The sequence below is a fragment of the Salvelinus sp. IW2-2015 genome, linkage group LG20 (assembly GCF_002910315.2).
Source record: "Salvelinus sp. IW2-2015 linkage group LG20, ASM291031v2, whole genome shotgun sequence".
Classification (NCBI taxonomy): domain Eukaryota; kingdom Metazoa; phylum Chordata; class Actinopteri; order Salmoniformes; family Salmonidae; genus Salvelinus; species Salvelinus sp. IW2-2015.
This window is the reverse complement of record NC_036860.1, coordinates 56,529,715-56,538,716: the sequence shown is the minus strand read 5'-3', so window position 1 is coordinate 56,538,716 and position 9,002 is coordinate 56,529,715. Positions and strand designations below refer to the sequence as shown.

At 44.1% G+C, this 9,002-nt stretch overlaps 1 pseudogene; it reads right to left on the bottom strand.

Moving 5' to 3' along the window:
• LOC111981249 (PDZ and LIM domain protein 5-like) overlaps positions 1–9,002 on the bottom strand; it is a 110,072-nt pseudogene that overhangs the window by 42,186 nt on the left and 58,884 nt on the right.

Sequence of the window (9,002 nt, the reverse complement as noted above, 5' to 3'; positions counted from 1 at the left end):
ACCCTAGAACTGAACCCTAGAACTGGACCCTAGAACTGGACCCTAGAACTGAACCCTAGAACTGGACTCTAGAACTGGACCCTAGAACTGGACCCTAGAACTGGATCCTAGAACTGGACCCTAGAACTGGATCCTAGAACTGGACCCTAGAACTGGACCCTAGAACTGGGTCCAGTTCTAGGGTCCAGTTACAAACAGAGCGAAGCACTTAGGAAATGCAAGGGGTGCCTTTCAAATTGTAAACAACCTAAAAGTGAGTAACTGTAAACCTATCCTCCTGAACCAATCCTCTGGCACCATTCTCAACTGAGTTTGTAAGCAAAGGCAGTCCATCCAATATTAAGAAAATATGGTCAGGAAGGGAATGCGGTCAGAAATTATTGGATGGAAATCGATGCATTCTTTTCACATTGCTGAATTGACAAGAAAATGTACAGATGGTGGTTTTGGCAACAGGGGGGAGGAGAATGAAGATGGTCAGGGAGAGATGGAATTATGGGTCATTGGTTCCACACTGCCAGAGAGAGCACATATTGTACCATGATTAGGTATTTGGTATTTTATTAGGATCCCCATTAGCTGTTGCAAAAGCAGCAGCTACTCTTCTTGGGGTCCACACAAAACATGAAACATAATTCAGAATGACATAATACAGAACATCAATAGAAAAGAACAGCTCAAGGACAGAACTACATACATTTTTAAAAAGGCACACGTAGCCTACATATCAATGCACACACACAAACTATCTAGGTCAAATAGGGGAGAGGCATTGTGCCACGAGGTGTTGCTTTATCTGTTTTTTGAAACCAGGTTTACTGTTTATTTGAGCAATATGAGACAGAAGGAAGTTCCATGCGATAAGGGCTCTATATAATACTGTACGCTTTGTTGAATTTGTTCTGGATGTGGGGGCTGTGAAAAGACCCATGGTGGCATGTCTGGTGGGGTAGTGTGTGTGTCAGAGCTGTGTGTAAATTGACTATGCAAACAATTTGGGATTTTCAACACATTAATATTTCTTATAAAAAGAAGAAGTAATGCAGTCAGTCTCTCCTCAACTCTTAGCCAAGAGAGACTGGCATGCATAGTATTTATATCAGCCCTCTGATTACAATTAAGAGCAAAAGGTGATGCTCTGTTCTGGGCCAGCTGCAGCTCAACCAGGTCTTTCCTTGCAGCACTGGACCACACGACTGGACAATAATCAAGACAACATTGGTGACAGCCCCACCTCTTGAACTGCCTTGCTGTCTACAGTATCTAAATAAGGAAAACAGACACCTGGCTCCCTTTACTTTCACCACTTTACCAGTAATGATGTATTCCCAGAACATGCTATCCCCTAAGACTTAAATTAGCCATGTACTTAGATGTATTATTTCAGATCACGAAATACATGTCTTCACCAGTACATGTATGACGAATGAGTGTTTGCTACATCGCTGGATCTCATGTGTATCATCATCGTCTAACATGGCCTGAGTGTTTGATATTTCCTTGTTCCCTTATTACACTTGCTAGATTACAGACAGCTGTGAGATGGGGTCTATTTTCCTTTTCATTCGAGTTAAAAGACTCCGTAATGTAGCGTTGTGGTGACAGAATGAGAGGACACGTGAACCAGGCGCTGTGCTGCTCTTTCAACAACTTTTACAGCTCGGGCGGTGTAGCATGGCGGACGTGTGGAAGTGTTTCCCCTACATCTGTCATGTAGCTGTAGGGCTATGATACTCACAGCTATGGAACACACTGGAACAGTGGCGTTGAGCTTTCCGCAACCAAGCAATAAGGCCTCTCCGCTCAGCAGCTTCACAGCTTTTCCTATATGGGGCGACTATACTGTAGCACCAGAGGTTTGGTTATTTTTACTACTTTTCTTATTCAAACAGAACTGATTCTATATGACCCAAGTGAATGGTTCTGAGAGGGCTAAATATATAATCTTTAAAGATTGACTGAAGTGGTCTCTGATGTCTTTAACTTATTAAATGAAAGCCAAGCATACAAATCATTTCTTCACATTTATGGAAATTCTTTGGAATTTCCAATACACAATTCCGCCTCCACCTATTAGGGACAGTGTTTTAATCACGGATGACAAGGTACCCATTGGCCTCCTTGCAAATAAAGCCTAAAAAGTGTTTGAGCAGCACTTAATTGCTGTAACAGCTCTCCAAAGAACTTATTCATGTCCAGTATTCCTGTTTCCGTTGAAGGTTGTATCAATGTACAGGGTATTTTAAGAGCTTTTCATTCAAAGCTTTCATCACAGGGGTTCACTTAAACCTAAGCAGAGCCAGCCTAGGCAAAAGCAGGTCTGTGTTAAATGAAATGTATTGACTGTGTCACTCCTCCTCAGAATGCACAGCTCAGTATAGTCATGTTCTGGGTGGATTACTGTGGTTACAGTTATCACACAGCTAAAGTATCACAGAGGGACCTCTCTCTCCTCCCCCTCAATACTCATGTTCAACATCAACCTGGGAATGGATTGGGTTTGACAACAGACAGACGTCTGATCTGATGAGTTCTGCACATTTCCATTCAAAACTGCTGAACAGCATTTGCCACGGTCCAGATCCTTCACTATACTGCACACTACTTCCATACCATGCCAATTCAAGGCTTTTTCACACCCATGGGCATTTAGTGAGTAACTAAATAAGAGGTAATCTTTTAGTTTGATGTAAACGTCTTGACTGGACCCATATTGACTGGGGGTTAAAGGTCAGGGTCTCATTGGGTGTCCCTGAGCAGAACAAACTGCTTCTAACGCCTATAACCTTGGTGAGATGAATGTCCCTAATACTCCCTAATTGTCACTGAGACACAGGGGGTTTTCCTCTCAATCCCGCTCTAGTGTCTTTATGTCCATCCAGGGCCACTGTATTGTGTTTCTGACCAAACTTTTTCCCCAACTGTGTATGTAGTACTTCACACACTGCATCAAATTATACTGTGCTTGACGAGACACACATACAAATAGATATATAACGTGCAAACTAAACAAGCCAGAGTGATAAATCTCAACAGCGTCATCATTCATAACGTCCCTGCATTCCTGAGAAGGCCCCAGGGACAATGACAGGGCAGTTATGTATAGCATAAACAGAGCAGGCCAAACTCAGAGACAGTTTAAAGTACTACCAGGTTCATCGGCTCTCAACCATGAAAAACTATACTTGTTTATTTATTTGGCGCATAGAGAAATAAACTTTTCTGACAAGGCAATGACTCGTAACTGCTAAATGCAAGTGGTGTTTCGTTTGGGTAATGGTCCAGGAGGAAATGTGTTTTTCCGTAAGGCATTCACGTAATCGTTGAATATTTCCCTGAAATGTGCCTTAAATACAGAGTTTCAGACAGAATCAACGAAGTCACATGCAAACTCTGTGATCCTTAAAAAAGACACACTAGAGCACTTCTGTCGTGGCCTTACGTTAACTAGCAGAGTACCCCGTACAGTAAAACCCACAGGAAGGAGTCATACAGCAGTCTGTAGCAGCCTTCTGTCGTGCTTATACGTTACTAGCGAGTACCCCCCTACAGTAAACCCCACAGGAAGGAGTCATACAGCAGGCGAGCAGCTACTTCTAGGTCGTGGCTTACGTATGAAGGTCAACCACAAGAGTTACCCCGGACCGTAAAAGAACCCCAAAGGCAAGGAGTCATACAGCAAGTCGAGTAGCCCGCAGTCTACTGCTCTGCGTGCCCTACCTTTATCTGAGTCAGCAAGAGTGACCTACAGACAGAGAACACGCGCGACAGCAGCGTAGCACCACAGACAGACCTGAGGCAACAGAACTTCTGTCGTGGACCGTACGCCTACATAGCAAGCAGACCCGGCTGTTCCAACGTACAAAATAATGCCGCACAAGGATATAGTCATACAGCAGTCTGTAGCAGCACTTCTGTCATGGCCTTACGTTAACTAGCAGAGTACCCGCTCACAATAAACCCACAGGAAGAGTCATACAGCATCTGTAGCAGCACTTCTGTCGTGGGCCTTACGTTATCCTAGCAGCAGCCCCAGCCCCGAAGTAAACCCACCAGAAAGATGACTACAGCAGTCTGTAGCAGCACTTCTTGCGTGGGCCTTACGTAACTAGCAGAGTACCCCGTACAGTAAAACCCACAGGAAGGAGTCATACAGCGAGTCTGTAGCAGCACCTTCTCGTGGCCTTACGTTAACTAGCAGAGTACCCCGTAAGTTAAATACCCACAGGAAGAGTCATACAGAGCAGTCTGTAGCGCAGCACTCTCTGTCGTGCCTTACTCTAACTAGCAGAGTACCCCGTAAGTAAAACCCACAGGAAGGAGTCTACAGCAGTCTCGTAGCAGAACTTCTGTCGTGGGCCTTACGTTAAACGAGCAGAAGTACCCCTACAGGAAAACTCCACAGGAACGGGTGACTCAATGCAGACATGTCTGTACTGTGCGAGACAACTTCTTGCCAGAGCCACACCAAGGTTAAATGCTGAGCAAAGAGTACATCCCCGTCCACACAGTGGTCAGACACCTCGCAGCTATCATTAGGCAATCATATGAAACAGACGCAGGTTCCTTGAGAGCACAGCTAGCTTCTGATCCTAGCCCACGCTGACAGAGCTCTCTGGCGCCCCGTGGAGACAACTACTTCGTGGTCAACTAGCCCTAGGAGGCTTACCCCGTACATGTAATGGCAACATCCTCCAGCATGGACCGGTTTGGCGGTGGTCATTATGGTGTGGTGGCATTTCTTTGGGGGTGAGACCAGACCCCAACACGACCTCTCCAATGATGCCTCCGCGCCGATGTAGCGGAGCACTTAATCGTGCCGTGCTGACCCTTACGTTAACTAGCAGAGTACCCCGTACAGTAAAACCCACAGGAAGGAGTCATACAGCAGTCTGTAGCAGCACTCAGTTCTACTCTGTGTTGTTAAACTACTGCTGATTGATTCATAGATTTTTATCCCCATTAACTGTTAAAGAAAATACAGATCACTAACGGACAAGAACATTACCTATATCTAAACTAATAACACTACGCCAAATTTTTTGTTGTTGACTATTTTAAAAATAATAAGAAAGAGAAAATAAATAATATAAAAAAATGAATAATATTAATCTCAAACATTCAAGAACAATGTGTGTGTGTGTTTGTGTGTGTGTGTGTGTGTCTTCACAGTCCACGTTATTTCTTGAGGTGTTGTTTTATCCATTTTTTTAAAACTGATTTTATTGTTTGCCTGAGTTACCTGAGGTGGAAGAGAATTCCATGTAGTCGTTGCTCTATGTAGTACTGTGTGTCTCCAAGCCTCTGTTCTGGACTTGGGGACTCTGAAAAGACCCCTGATTGGGTGTCTTGTTGGGTTTTTGAGCTGTATGTTAACTGGCTGAACAGACAAGACAATACTTCTTATAATGGTTGAATGTCCTAAGTAGCAGTTCATTCTTAAATTGTCCTTTATTTTTAAAGAAATGAATTTGTTCAAAACTGTTCAACTGTTGTCTTTCACACTTTGTGTCAACTACTCACTACATTTTATGAACAGCAATGCTAGCTACCTGTAGCTTATGGTTTCAGAACTAGATTCATTCTCTGATCCTTTGGGTGGACAACATGTCAGTTCATGCTGCAAGAGCTCTGATAGGTTGGAGGACATCCTCCAGAAGGAGTCATAATTACTGTGCAAGTCTATGGAAGGGGGTGAGAACCACAAGCCTCCTAGGTTTTTTTATTGAAGTCAATGTACCCAGAGGAGGACGGAAGCTAGCTGTCTTCCGGCTACACCATGGTGCTACCGTACAGAATGCTGCTAAGGTGTTTTAGTCAATTATTTGGTGATGTGAATATATTTAGTATAGTTTTATCTTAAAAGAAAAACATTTCAATGTTTCACTATTTTGATTTTGGTCCACCCTTTCCTCCTCTGAGGAGCCTCCACTGTTCCTTATTCAACATGTCAGAGAAGCATGTTTGTTCTAAAAAGCATATTCCTGGACTCATGTGTGGCGCAGCGGTCTAAGGCACTGCATCTCAGCGCTTGAGGCTTCACTACAGGCCCGGGTTTGATCCCAGGCTGTGTCACAACTGGCTTCTGGGTTAAGCGGGTGGGTGTCATTTGGTGGGCTTGGCGGGTCATGTTTCAGAAGACACATGAATTGACCTTTGCCTCTCCTGAGCCCGTTGGGGAGTTGCAGTGATGAGACAAGATTGCAATTGGATATCACGAAAAAGGGGGTAAAAAACAAATAATTATATGAAATAAAAAGTATATTGCTATCTGAATGTTCCAATGCATGATAGAAAGTAAAAAACGTAGAGCCGATATTATAGGTCATATCTGAATGCTAAGGGCTAGAATCAAGCTGTGTTCTCTGAGGAAAAGAGGGAGACGTGGCTACGTTGCCTACAGAACATGGCTATGAAATTCAGTGGGGAAAGTGGGAGGGTTGAGCGGGACTATAAATTCAAAGACAGATTACTTTTCTATACTGAAAGAAGAGAAGAACATAGCTAGACTTTTGTTTTACTATTAAACTCAATGTTATTGTTTCTAATTTCATAAAGCAGCTTGTGTTTTTTAATCAGGAAAAGGGTAGCTAACTAGAATGCTGGTGGTGACGGGTTAGCTACGGGGAAGCAAGAGAATCGCCTGTGCAACGTGTATAATCGGAGGCGGAGCTAGAGCCGAGCCTGTCTGCCCACACCGCTTGCTCCTCCGCAGCTCACCAGCTGATGTAGGCTGTGTGCCGGGTGTGGCACGTCATTCCCAATGCTGAAGAGAACTGCGCTGTGCATCTGTGCTGCTCATATTAATTGTCCTTATCACTGAACATTTCTCAATCTCTCCAAAAACTATTTTCCAGTCCAGATTTTAGTCACAGAGATAATTTTGTCTCGTTTTAGTCAATTGATAATTTCCGTTTAGTTATAGTTTTTTCTGTAAATATTTAGTCAGTCGTCAATTGCCATTGAAAAATTGGTCTTTGACAAATATTTTTGTCACAATTTTTGATAACGAAATGAACACTGGTGTGTGTGTGTGAGTTTGTGCGCTGCCTCTTACTTCTGCAGGGTGAGGTTGAGGTTGTCAGTGCAGGCTTTGATCTTGTTCTGGGCCTCCAGGTGGTTCATGCCGTTGGTGGCGATTCCGTCGATAGACAGAACTACATCTCCCACACTCATTTTGGCTTTGGCTGCTTTGCCCCCATCGGTCAGCTGTAAAAACACACAAAACCAAACATACAGGTTGAAATAAAACTAAAATAAACATATACTGTACGCTTGCATTCATTTACTATAACACTATAAAATTACAGTAGTCCGTCACTATGCCAGGACTGAGACATTCTATGCTATATTGAGCATAGCTTAGTGTATTTAACCTCCATGCCCTGGAGACTCCCAGTGCCTCCTGTATCAGACTCTAAAGACTGATATACAGAATACTTCTCTTTTCTTTCATCTCCTTAAAGCAACTTTCTTAAACAAACATTCAGTATGCATGAATTCATTTCAAACTGTGCATTCAACTCTATTTGTTCAGCTCTCTTACCACAGAAATCCTGACAAAAGGCTAAGAAGGCCTGATCAACCCTGCAATGCAAACCCCATGAATAAAAAACAGGAAATAATCGTTGTGAAATTATGAAACTACGCAATAAAATATTGATTTATTATTTTATATTGGCCATGCAGCACTGTGTTCTCTCCCTGTGGTGTCGTATGTAACCTTGGTTATGTAACACAGGCCTTTTCTCTCTCTTTATGATGCTGGCCACTTATCAGCTGGGCCCAAAATAGACCAGGCAAACTCTCCTGGGACACACAGTCAGACAGACAGGCCCTTTACACATGCTGTGTGTACAGTCAAAGAGACAGACAGACAGGCCCTCTCACATGCTGTGTGTACAGTCAAAGAGACAGACAGACAGACAGGCCCTCTCACATGCTGTGTGTACAGTCAAAGAGACAGACAGACAGACAGGCCCTCTCACATGCTGTGTGGACAGACAGACAGACAGACAGACAGACAGACAGACAGACAGACAGACAGACAGACAGACAGACAGACAGACAGACAGACAGACAGACAGACAGACAGACAGACAGACAGACAAGACGAGACAGACAGACAGACAGACAGACAGACAGACAGAAGACAGACAGAAGACAAGACAGACAGGACAGACGCAGACAGACAGACCAGACAGACACAGAGACAGACAGACAGACCAGACAGACAGACTAGACCAGACAGAGCAGACAGACAGGACAGACAGACAGACAGAGCAGACAGACAGACAGACATACAGACAGCACAGACAGACAGAACAGTGGATTGAAGAAAGGAACACATTCCAACACATTCCACTAGGGACTAATGCACTCTATGTTCTTCTAACCCACTTGGCTTTGATTTAGAAAGAAAGGTATCCCCAAGGTAAAGACAGGCAGCCATATGTGACCTGCATTAACCTCTTTGATTAGACGGTGCTTTGTGGAAGAGGTTCCCATGAGTTACAATCTCCTGGACCAAAGCCCAGTTACTGTAAACGCCTAAAGCAGGGGGTGTAATGGCTTAAAGCAGGGTGTTAAAACGGCCTACTAAGCAGGGGATGTAACGGCCTAAAGCAGGGGTGGTAATGGCCTGTAAACGCAGGGGTGTTAACAACGCTAAGAGCAGGGGTGTAATGGCCTAAAGGCAGGGGTGTAATTGGCCTAAAGAGCGAGGGTGTAATGGCCTAAAGCAGGGGGGTAACGGCCTCTATGCCAGGGGTGGGGCTAAAGATGGGTGTAGCATGGCCTAAAAGCAGGGGTGTAAACGGCCTAAGCAAGGGGTGTAAGCGGCCTATAAGCAGGGTGTAAGCGGGCCTAGGATGCAGGAGTATAGTTCTTTTTGCCAGCGTTCTGCGGGAATTTCGAAGATTTTGCGCTCGGAAGTTATATGATCAGGTGGCGGGGGTATATCACTGTCTTAAAGGTTCCAAATTAGACAGAAGTTCTGACCC